Source organism: Pollicipes pollicipes, unplaced genomic scaffold (genome assembly GCF_011947565.3).
Source record: "Pollicipes pollicipes isolate AB1234 unplaced genomic scaffold, Ppol_2.1 Scaffold_3087;HRSCAF=3621_pilon_pilon_pilon, whole genome shotgun sequence".
NCBI lineage: Eukaryota > Metazoa > Arthropoda > Thecostraca > Pollicipedomorpha > Pollicipedidae > Pollicipes > Pollicipes pollicipes.
Window position 1 is genome coordinate 624,073 of NW_023596225.1, and position 9,612 is coordinate 633,684.

General features: G+C 52.9%; 1 pseudogene; it reads right to left on the reverse strand.

The window, feature by feature from the left end:
- Positions 1 to 3,051: 3,051 nt before the first annotated feature.
- LOC119114911 (uncharacterized) lies at positions 3,052 to 8,492 on the reverse strand (annotated as a pseudogene).
- Positions 8,493 to 9,612: the final 1,120 nt, after the last annotated feature.

A 9,612-nucleotide genomic window follows, 5' to 3' on the forward strand; every position in this document is an offset into this window, starting at 1 on the left:
CTAATGGTGCTGCAAGCACAGTAAGTAGAAAATATTGGAATAATAAGTAGGGTTATGTACTTTATTGATAAAACAACGTCACATCTACTCTATCACACTTTGATTCTACCTTATTTAAAATTACTGCTGCTTGATTTGGGGTATAAATTATGCTTCTCAACTAGTTCGGTTAGTAATTTTGCAAAAAAGGGCTGTGCGTCTTATAGAAAATGTGTATCCTCCACAAGGCTCAGAGCCGATCTTTAAAACGATGCAAAATTTTGAGACTATCGGATATTGCTAAATCCCAAATGCAACCTTGTGATGCACAAAATTTAAACTTCACAGCTCCCTGCATCATTCGATTTAATTTACAATCTCTACGAATCCAATGACATGGATATGAGGCGAGCAAAACATTTAGATCAACCTTTCTCTAATCGTAATTAGGACTATTTACAGCATCTTGCCTTGGCCCTAAGCTGTGGAACGACATTATGGTTTCATACTTTCCAAGAATAGCTGATATCCCCGTATCAAAATCCATCGTTAAGAACATCATCCGGAAGCATTTCGTGAATACATATTACTGTAACGAACATATATGAAGACATTGCAATCCTTTGTGCTGTACATATCCAACGCATTTCATTTTGACCTCCTTCATGTTTCATAATAAATTTTGATATAAAGTCATGCACATATACCCAAATTCACGGCGCTGGCTCCGGGAGTTCTCCCAGCAACAAGCTTTGCTTAGCTGGGTGGACTCCCTGGACATCCAGCTCAAAACCCAGCACAAAAATGACCAGGTAATTGCCCCCTCCGACTTGTGCGACCGTATAGCCCTTACTAACACGGTGAATTGAGTGGTTGTAGATTATTGGGCTGTTATAGCGGGCTGTCATTAGCTGACTTTGGCTGATGACTTCTTTAAGCCTTCTCATCTATGATTTTCCCTACCTATCACATAACACAATTCCTTCGGGTCTGCTCCACCTCTTCGCCTGCTTTTTTACGTTTGTTTCATCTTCCTAGCTGGGAGTGCCGCGACTTGATTTTATGTTTTCTGGTGTTAACGTACGGTTTACTGCGTCACTGAGATTGAGGGAGGGGCACTCCTGGTTACCTGTTCGGGTAACGGCGCGTAGAAAAAAGCTTGACATTCTTTGAGCACACCATCCCTACTATCCCTGAGCCAAACACTCAAAGCAAACCGATCCATTTCCGCGAAAATATTGTATGCGTTCTATGTAGGTCTTCCCAGACATGGGTACAAGGTTTTGTGTATCGTAAAGCACCTCGACGCAGCCGTCCGGACCACGCTGAACCGGTTTGGTCTGTTGCCACCATGTCTTTCATCGTCAGCTGGGCAAAACGTTCAACTGCCCCAGGATTCTTACGCAGTATCTCTGGAATCCGAGCCCAGCAACCTACCGCCAAGCCACGGGATCACGGCGACTCGGCGCATCATACAGCAAACAGTGGGCCACTGCTGCTATTCCAGATTTAAAAGGCATTGAAGTGAATATGACAACATTGAGGCGGTCCATAGCTCTTTCCAGATCAAAGCAATGTGTCGTGCGCAGACTCAGTTTTAATTATTAAATCCAGGTAGGGCCTAATCCGCCAGAATGTTGGCATACTTTGTATATATCGTGATTGGTAGAAAACCTCTGTCCGCCGGCGGCCGCAAGCAAGCATTAGCAGTCGACTCTTTCTAAGGATGCAATAGGTGATTTTGATTAAGTGTCTCCCGATTGAGGCGCTGACTGTAGCCAGGAGCCGGGGGCTCTTTACATAAAATGAGGGGGGACAGTGAAAAATAACGAATTTTACCGAAAAATATAACAATATAGCTTATGCCCGGATGCCCCCACTTTTTTGTGCCCAAAATCCAGCAAAAGCCATTATTCAGTATAAAATCAAGTTGTGTTTATGAAACAACAGCCGGAGCCAGGAACCAGCGTCTGTTGTTTGTAAAAGCCTATGGAAACCAGGAACTAGGTGTTCGTGCTAACAGAAGGTGGAGTGAGAGCCAGGAAACTGTCTCCGCTTCTTTCCATAAAAAAGAATCCAGGAACCGAAAACTTATGCTTACCAAATGACCGGTGGATTCAGTGTCAAGTTTTCATAAAGGGCGGGGGTGGGAATCAGGGAACAACATTGAGAAGCAGGCACACGACCGTCTGACAATTTTGCGATGTCCGCAACAAAACGCCACTGACCGAAACGGTGTCTCCATCCTGCTCACAGCATAGAGCCGGACACCCAGTCCCCTCACCACGCGAGCGCATTACAAACCCAACCAGCGTGATCACAGATGTACTAGCCGACACCAGACACCGAACCAGACCAATTGTCCTACGTCAGCGGATGTAATTCGGACCGACAGACCCGGGAGTCGCCGTGTCGTTTAGGTTAGCTGCTCTGGCACTGAGAGCGCCCGCGTCAACAAGATGTGCGGTTGGCGTACTCTAAGAAATAAATAGTCAGCGGGGTCGCTGACTGCGAGCCGGCCACCCAGACGCGTGACATCATGCCGACCGTGTTGGGGCAGCCAGACGCCGTGAACGCATCCGCCCGGTGATGTCATCGATTTCGGCCGCACTCCGCAGGTTCCGCAGAAAACACAGGGAATATGCACAACCTGCATTAAATGCAACCATAAGATAGCTCAAGTGCCGAAGGTCAGCTCAAGGTCACTCACCGATCGCCTGAGGGGGAAGTCCCGTCCGGAGCGTGGTGTGCCCGGCGGCCGCTTCCTCAGCACGAAGCTGTAGTCGTTGCTGGAGGCCCACTCTTGCTGTATGAGCAGCGGACGGTCGTCCGGATGCAGCTTGCGCTCGAAGGCGACAGGCGCAACAAACCTGAAAGATACCAAGCACGCCTCACCTTGCATGATACCTTCAAAGAGGCGATGCTTTCACCGGCCCAATCCGCTAGGAAATATGCAGCGCTTCGACGAAATGTCGCCACCGCTGTCGTTACATAGAAACGTCAGTGGTTATGATGCTAATGATACCATCGGTAAAACAGCCATCTATTAGCTCTCATAAGGACGGCTGTAGACTAAACCAACGAACCGTTTGTTGTACTATACACATACACACTGTGTACCTCGTAAATGCTGAAGACGTTGACGCCCTCGGAGGAGTTGGTAGCAGTTAAGCAGCAGCTGAATCATCTGGTCCACCGTTGTCCTCTCCGAAACCAGCAGGCTCTTGTACTTCGACTGTGGCACACGCAAACATCAGCCATTGCATGATGAGGTATGGAGAAGGTGTCATATGCTTTGATCCCTTCACGAATCTTGAAGGGGTTGTCCCATCTTTGTTGCATGTTTGAAAAACATATTTTAGTGAGATTTAAGGAACAGGTACGTCCAGTAATGGCACTGGGTAGTGCGACTGCAGCACCATTAAACATAATCAAGCCGACAGGTCATCCCAATCAGGCCAGATCATCAGATGGTCCCATCAGTTCAGATCATCAAGTCTTCATCAGGTCAGGTCACCAGGTCGTCCCATCAGTTCAAATAATCAGGTCCTCCCCATCAGGTCAGATCATCCGGTCGCCCTCATCATGTCAGGTCATCTGGTCGTCCTCATCAGGTCAGGTCATAAGATCGTTTCTAATGCTGCAGCGCCGGTGCGAGCTCACCTCAGCCAGGAGCACGCTGTCGAACACCTTTACAAGGCCGCCGGCACACGTGCGCAGCGTGAATCTGTAACACCAGCACCGCTGTGTGAATTCCGGGCAACATCCAGCATTGAACTTACGCCAGTGCGTGGAAAGGAGCAAACTAAAGTCCCGTTGCCCTCACACCCTACCCCCCACCCCATCCCTCTGCCATCTCCACCAAGGTCGCTATCGTGCCGGGCCGAACAGAGCTTAAGGCGAGCCCTCGGCGCTCAACGCTCCACTCAGATCGAGCTGCTGCACTATTGTGACGGGCCGAACAGAGCGTAATTGTGTCGGGCCGAACAGAGCGTAAGGCTCAGTCCTCGGTGCTCAGTTCCACTCAGATCGAGCCGCACTACTGTGCCGGGCCGGACAGTGCGTAAGGCGGGGCCCTCGTGCCTCAGTTCCACTCAGATCGAGCCGCACTGTTGTGTCGGGCCGGACAGAGCGTAAGGCGGACCCTCGGTGCTCAGTTCCACTCAGAATCGAGCTGCACTATTGTGCCGTGCCGGACAGAGCGTAAGGCGGACCCTCGGCGCTCAACGCTCCACTCAGATCGAGCTCCACTCAGAGCGCTCAGGGTCCACTCAGATCGCGCGCACATACGCCGTTGCTTTGTCGATGACTTGGGCCCCTTGCTGTAGCTGTTAGAAAGGCGAGTTCAGCACGGCATGTGTATTACTTCTGCGATCCGCTGCTGTACAACATGTCACGAGTGAGCTCGCGATTAGTGTTAACGGCATCCCGACTGCCGAGGTCATTCTGCACCAGGGCCACGAGTGATGTGGAGTGGTGGACGACGCAGCGGCCACGAGTGATGTGGAGTGGTGGACGGCGCAGCGGCCACGAGTGATGTGGAGTGGTGGACGACGCAGCGGCCACGAGTGATGTGGAGTGGTGCACGACGCAGCGGCCACGAGTGATGTGGAGTGGCGCACTACGCAGCGGCCACGAGTGATGTGGAGTGGTGACGACGCAGCGGCCACGAGTGATGTGGAGTGGTGGACGGCGCAGCGGCCACGAGTGATGTGGAGCGGTGGACGACGCAGCGGCCACTAGTGATGTGGAGTGGTGGACGAGGCAGCGGTGCGGCCCACTCTGCAGCAGCGCTGCAGCCACGCAGCCATCGCAGGGGATGCGGGATGACAACAGGATGTGTGGGACCGGGTCGGAGACGAAAAAGCAGTACCAGTGCCTGGCTTGGGCATTGACACGAAGTGATCGATCAGAAAAAGCAAACAAGATGGTGGTACCTCTAGATGCCAATTTACCCCTTTAGTCCTGATTTTGTCGCCTCCCCCCAGCTCGGACATGGTGCATTCATGGCAATAACGACATACATATTGAAAGAGCCACGCACGCTCCATTGTGTCCCAGCTGTGATAACGGTTGGGACATGCACCACGCCGCTTGTGTTGACTTTAAAAGCTTTACTTAAGGCGTTGCAGCCACTCGTGCTTACCTGGAGTCGGCACGCGGGTAGCAGGCCTGCAGCTGGGCTGGACATGAGTCGTCATCCAGCAACCAGGATCGTCCGCACAGAAGCACCTGTCAATAAACGCAGCCGCTGAGTCCCCGCTGTCGTGATTGGGGCATGCTCCATTCCGGTGTCCGTGGTAGTTGGCGGTATGAACTGTACAAAAGCGCTATAATCATTTACCGGGGAGCAGGCAGTCCCACCCTCGGTTACATGATTACGGACAGCCGCAGTAGTCCCGTAGGACCGCACAGCCAAGAACTGACAAACGTGTTCGCCCTTCTTTGCGCCCTCTGACCCTCATCTTCGACCTCACATGACCTGCGCCGTTGTCTTTTTTTTTTCACTGACAGCAGTTGATTCGGGGCACCTTTGGCCATGTGTGAGGTAGTAGCTAACTGGCGGTGGTACCACACCACAGGATGGTTCTCCCACCTCACACCTCCGGAGCCAAAGCGTGAGCACGGCGGGGAGAGAGGCAGCAGGGCCAGCACCAATTCAGGATCGCAATAATAACGAAGAACAGTAGAGGTAGAGGAGCGAGCGTATTAACCCCTATTCGGGTCCAAAGCAGAATTGCACTTAAGGTGTGTTTGGTGCACCACTTTAAGCAGCGCTCGTCCGGTCGTGAAGAGCACACAAAAACAGTGCTGCACCAGGGAGATTACAGAAAAGTCATCTACCTGTTCTCTAATCTATTCTTAATACACCACCCATCAGAGAGTATCGCAAAATTGCACCACAAATTGTGCGATATATGGATCGTACCGAACCGTCAAATGTGCCTGAAGAAGTTCAATATCGCCTCCTGTCTATTTCAGTCATTCGCGAGCAAGCCAACTTGAAGTAGTCCAGCAGTACAAGCAGTTTTCAGATCGCGTGCTAACATTGTTCAAATATAAAAACGACATGACTTCTAGCTTTACTTCAAAGTCAACCTGAAGCTACGATCTGCTCTGACTTCCCTTATCTTGATTTGCTCATCGTCGCTCGTGTGATGACAGGAAGTGATGTCAAATCGAACCGCATCCAGGGAAATAAATCAAGCTGCTTAGTTCTACCCCCAGACATTCCTATGGCTGCGTCCGTCTCCAGTCATTCGTGACAGGGTCCCACATCAGTCTGAGCTAGTCATTTCTGTCACTATGTGGTAATCATTGTCTTGGCCTCTAATTAGTACCTGTTCTACGCGGGGATGAAAAATAACGCTTAAGCCTGAGAGTCCAGTTGTGTAGAGATGTTCCCTGGCTATTTGGCAGGCCAGGGTCGATGACAGCTTCCACTTTCGTGACTACACCTTCGCCAGATGTTACTCCAAAACTGCTGTTGGTACATTCGCAGGCATCCTATTACTACCAGGTATTTTCTGTTCTTTACTAATCGTTTCAGAAGTGTTCACGAACTCACATTGCAAAAGAAAACACGACATCGGTGACGATGCTATGCCATAGGTACGCCATACTGCGCTTCCAGAGTGATTTGCACTGCGATCGTGAGGGATCCAAGTCCCCTGGTCTGCTCGCGTTCTAAACGCCGCAGGAGGCCCTCGCATGCCAAAATGCGAGGCCGGCCCGTGTGCTGAAGCCCCATGCGGCCGGTTTGTGCCGCATGGCTCGCAGACTCGAAGCCCACGTAGGCCCCCGGTGCCTGATTCCGCTCCGTGTGCGACAGAGGGTGTCGGGACTGACCGCAGCACACACCCGGACCCAGGTGTCGGTTGACCGGCTTCGTGGTGTCGTGAAGACCCCACCAGAGAGGCCGGCTGGCTGCAGCGGTGGCGACGCTTGTGGGGCCTCTGGTCGTGTCCGGACCCACAGGACAAGGACCGCAGATGCGCAGTCTTGTAAGGGCAAGAGACGTTCGGAAAAGGGGGCTTCGTCTGGCAGCGAGGTGGTTCAGACTTTGAAAAGTGAGGATGCATGTGCTCTGTTTGCATGGTCTTTCGCTTAATTTGTTACACCAATGCAAGGAAGTGATAGGAAACATTGAGTGGACATCGAACGTAAGTATCGAAGATGCGTGTAAAACACATCTGAAAAACCTGCCATCTAGATATGCATTGCACACCATAACAGGGTTTCTGCCATCTTTGTTGTCGGTGAGATCGGGTCGAACATGAAAGCTTCCTAAACGCGGCGCTCTTATAATGCGTCAGCGTTTGTCTGGCGCCCCATAGTGACACATCGGGGCCGATTTCGTGTGTCGCATGCGGTGGGTGGGAAAGCCGGCAGCTGTATTGACAGGCCCTGCAACGCAGCAGAGAACTGATAGCACCGGCACACGAACATCGGACCAGATAACAGATGTCGGCACGCCCAACCCAAGAGCAGACCCCGATGCCCCGGAAGGCCTCACTTCCGGCGCCAGCTGACAGCGCCAGGTCAGCTGAGGGAGCCGGACGAGCCGACGCTCTTGTGGCGACCTCGACTGACCTGTGCTCCTGGTGGCCACCTCCATGGTGAGGAAGAACAGGTTAGGGTCCGCGGTGCTTCATGCGGTACTTGTTGAGCAGCTGGTCCACCACGTCCCGGCACGTGGTCGTGTACTTGACACACTGGTCTTGTACTCGAGATCAGGCCGCAGGCAGCGCGTGTACACCTTTACCCGTCGTCTTTAAAACAGAAACAACATGTTATGCTTTAAAACAACTAAGCCGCTCTTGTGCAGTGTAACACATACAGCCGATATTGGACGCGACAAAAACCATTCGTGATGCAGATGATTTAGCAACTGTTGTAGATCAAAGCTAATGGCTTTGGTAGCCCAACCCAATGCGTTTGCCTATGTTTTGAGAAGTCAGTCCTTATGGGAGTTTATTCAACAAGCCTGGACCATTTATGTCGCATTGGCACGCTGATTCCCAATGGCACTGCTTGACAGTTCGCGGTCTGAGTTTGGCCAGATCTGATTCTTCAATCGACAAGGTTGATGAATCTACATTGATATGGGTTTGGGAAATGGTAAGTAAATTTTTGCAAAGCATGCAAGTGTTTCCGTTGAATCTCAGTTACAGTGAGCGAAAAGATACTGCTGAGCAGTTTTCATAGCTTCATATATCCTTCTGTTTAGGCCATAGAGCGTTGAACTCGCGATCCGGCTCGGGAAATATAGCACCTCCAGGTTGATTACTGGCACAGCCACCGCTCGTCCAGCGCCGAGACGATTACTGGCACAGCCACCGCTCGTCCAGCGCCGAGACGATTACTGGCACAGCCACCGCTCGGGCAGCGCCGAGGCGATTACTGGCACAGCCACCGCTCGGGCAGCGCCGAGACGATTACTGGCACAGCCACCGCTCGTCCAGCGCCGAGACCCGCTTGTGATTTGTAGCTGGCACATTCACTAACGCCATGCAGTTGGCTTCATATCTATCTGCTCTGGTTATTGGCAGATCACATAAATACTTTAAAACGTCCAAAACGAGCAGGTCCATGGCTTACACCACGGAACGTGGTACCATCTGTTGACATCGACCCGCGTTCCTAGACAAGACCAGACTAGGACAAGATAGTAACACACATGTCAACAGAGGCATACGTCAACACAGAATGCGCACTAAGATTTTGAAACAGGAGCACTCCGGTCCAGACTGCTCGAATGACTCCCACAATGGAGCCGATAAATGAAGCGCTGTTGAGGCGTTACGAGTGCTGTGAATGACAATGTTTCCCCTACCCAAACAGTTTACTGGAGCCACCCTAAATGGCGCTCAAGAACACATCATGGAGCAATGCTCAGATTACTCCAGTGCGCCATCCCTGGTTTACGAGCACGGCTTTCTCACGGTGCCCTGCTCCCACGGTGCCGCCTTTCAATCGCCGGATCTACCCCACGCGGCCTCCCCTCCCAGGCCTCGTACCCCTTCCCCGGCTCAGGCTAGCGCGGCTCATGACGTACACACGCGACGAGAGGGGTAACCCAAAACCGCACGCCCACCGTGGTAAAAATCCTGCCCCAGCCTGCCGCTTTGCCCCGGTAAAAGTCGCCTGTGCGCGCAAAACACATGGTCTCCGGTCAGGAGAGCGATCGCCGCCCCCCCCCCCCCTGCCCACCGCCGTCATTACCCACCCGGCTCCGGAGACGGACGCCAGTCTAGACGCCGACTACAGTAAGGTGAGGACCAAACAACGGCAGGCCATCAGTCGGCCGGACGACCGGCACGTCACGCCTCGGACGGCGCCCTCTTCACAGCCGGGCCCAACACCGGCGGGGTGAGGGCGTGCCCAGTAGGTCCGGGCCGCGGAGTGGGCGCTCCAGACCCGCTACAGCGGGAGGTGCCGCTCCCGCCCTCCTGCGGCCTGTTGACATTGCTCTCTTTAGCGTCACGAGTGGTTATGCCGACTTCCACGACGAGCGGCGCGGCTCGCGCGAACGGCTAACACCGGAGACCACCTGCGACCACCCAGCGCCGGCCGGCCTGCGCGTCGCCGCCCCAGGTGCGCCAGGTACGCCCCCTGGCGCCATCCGAGCCG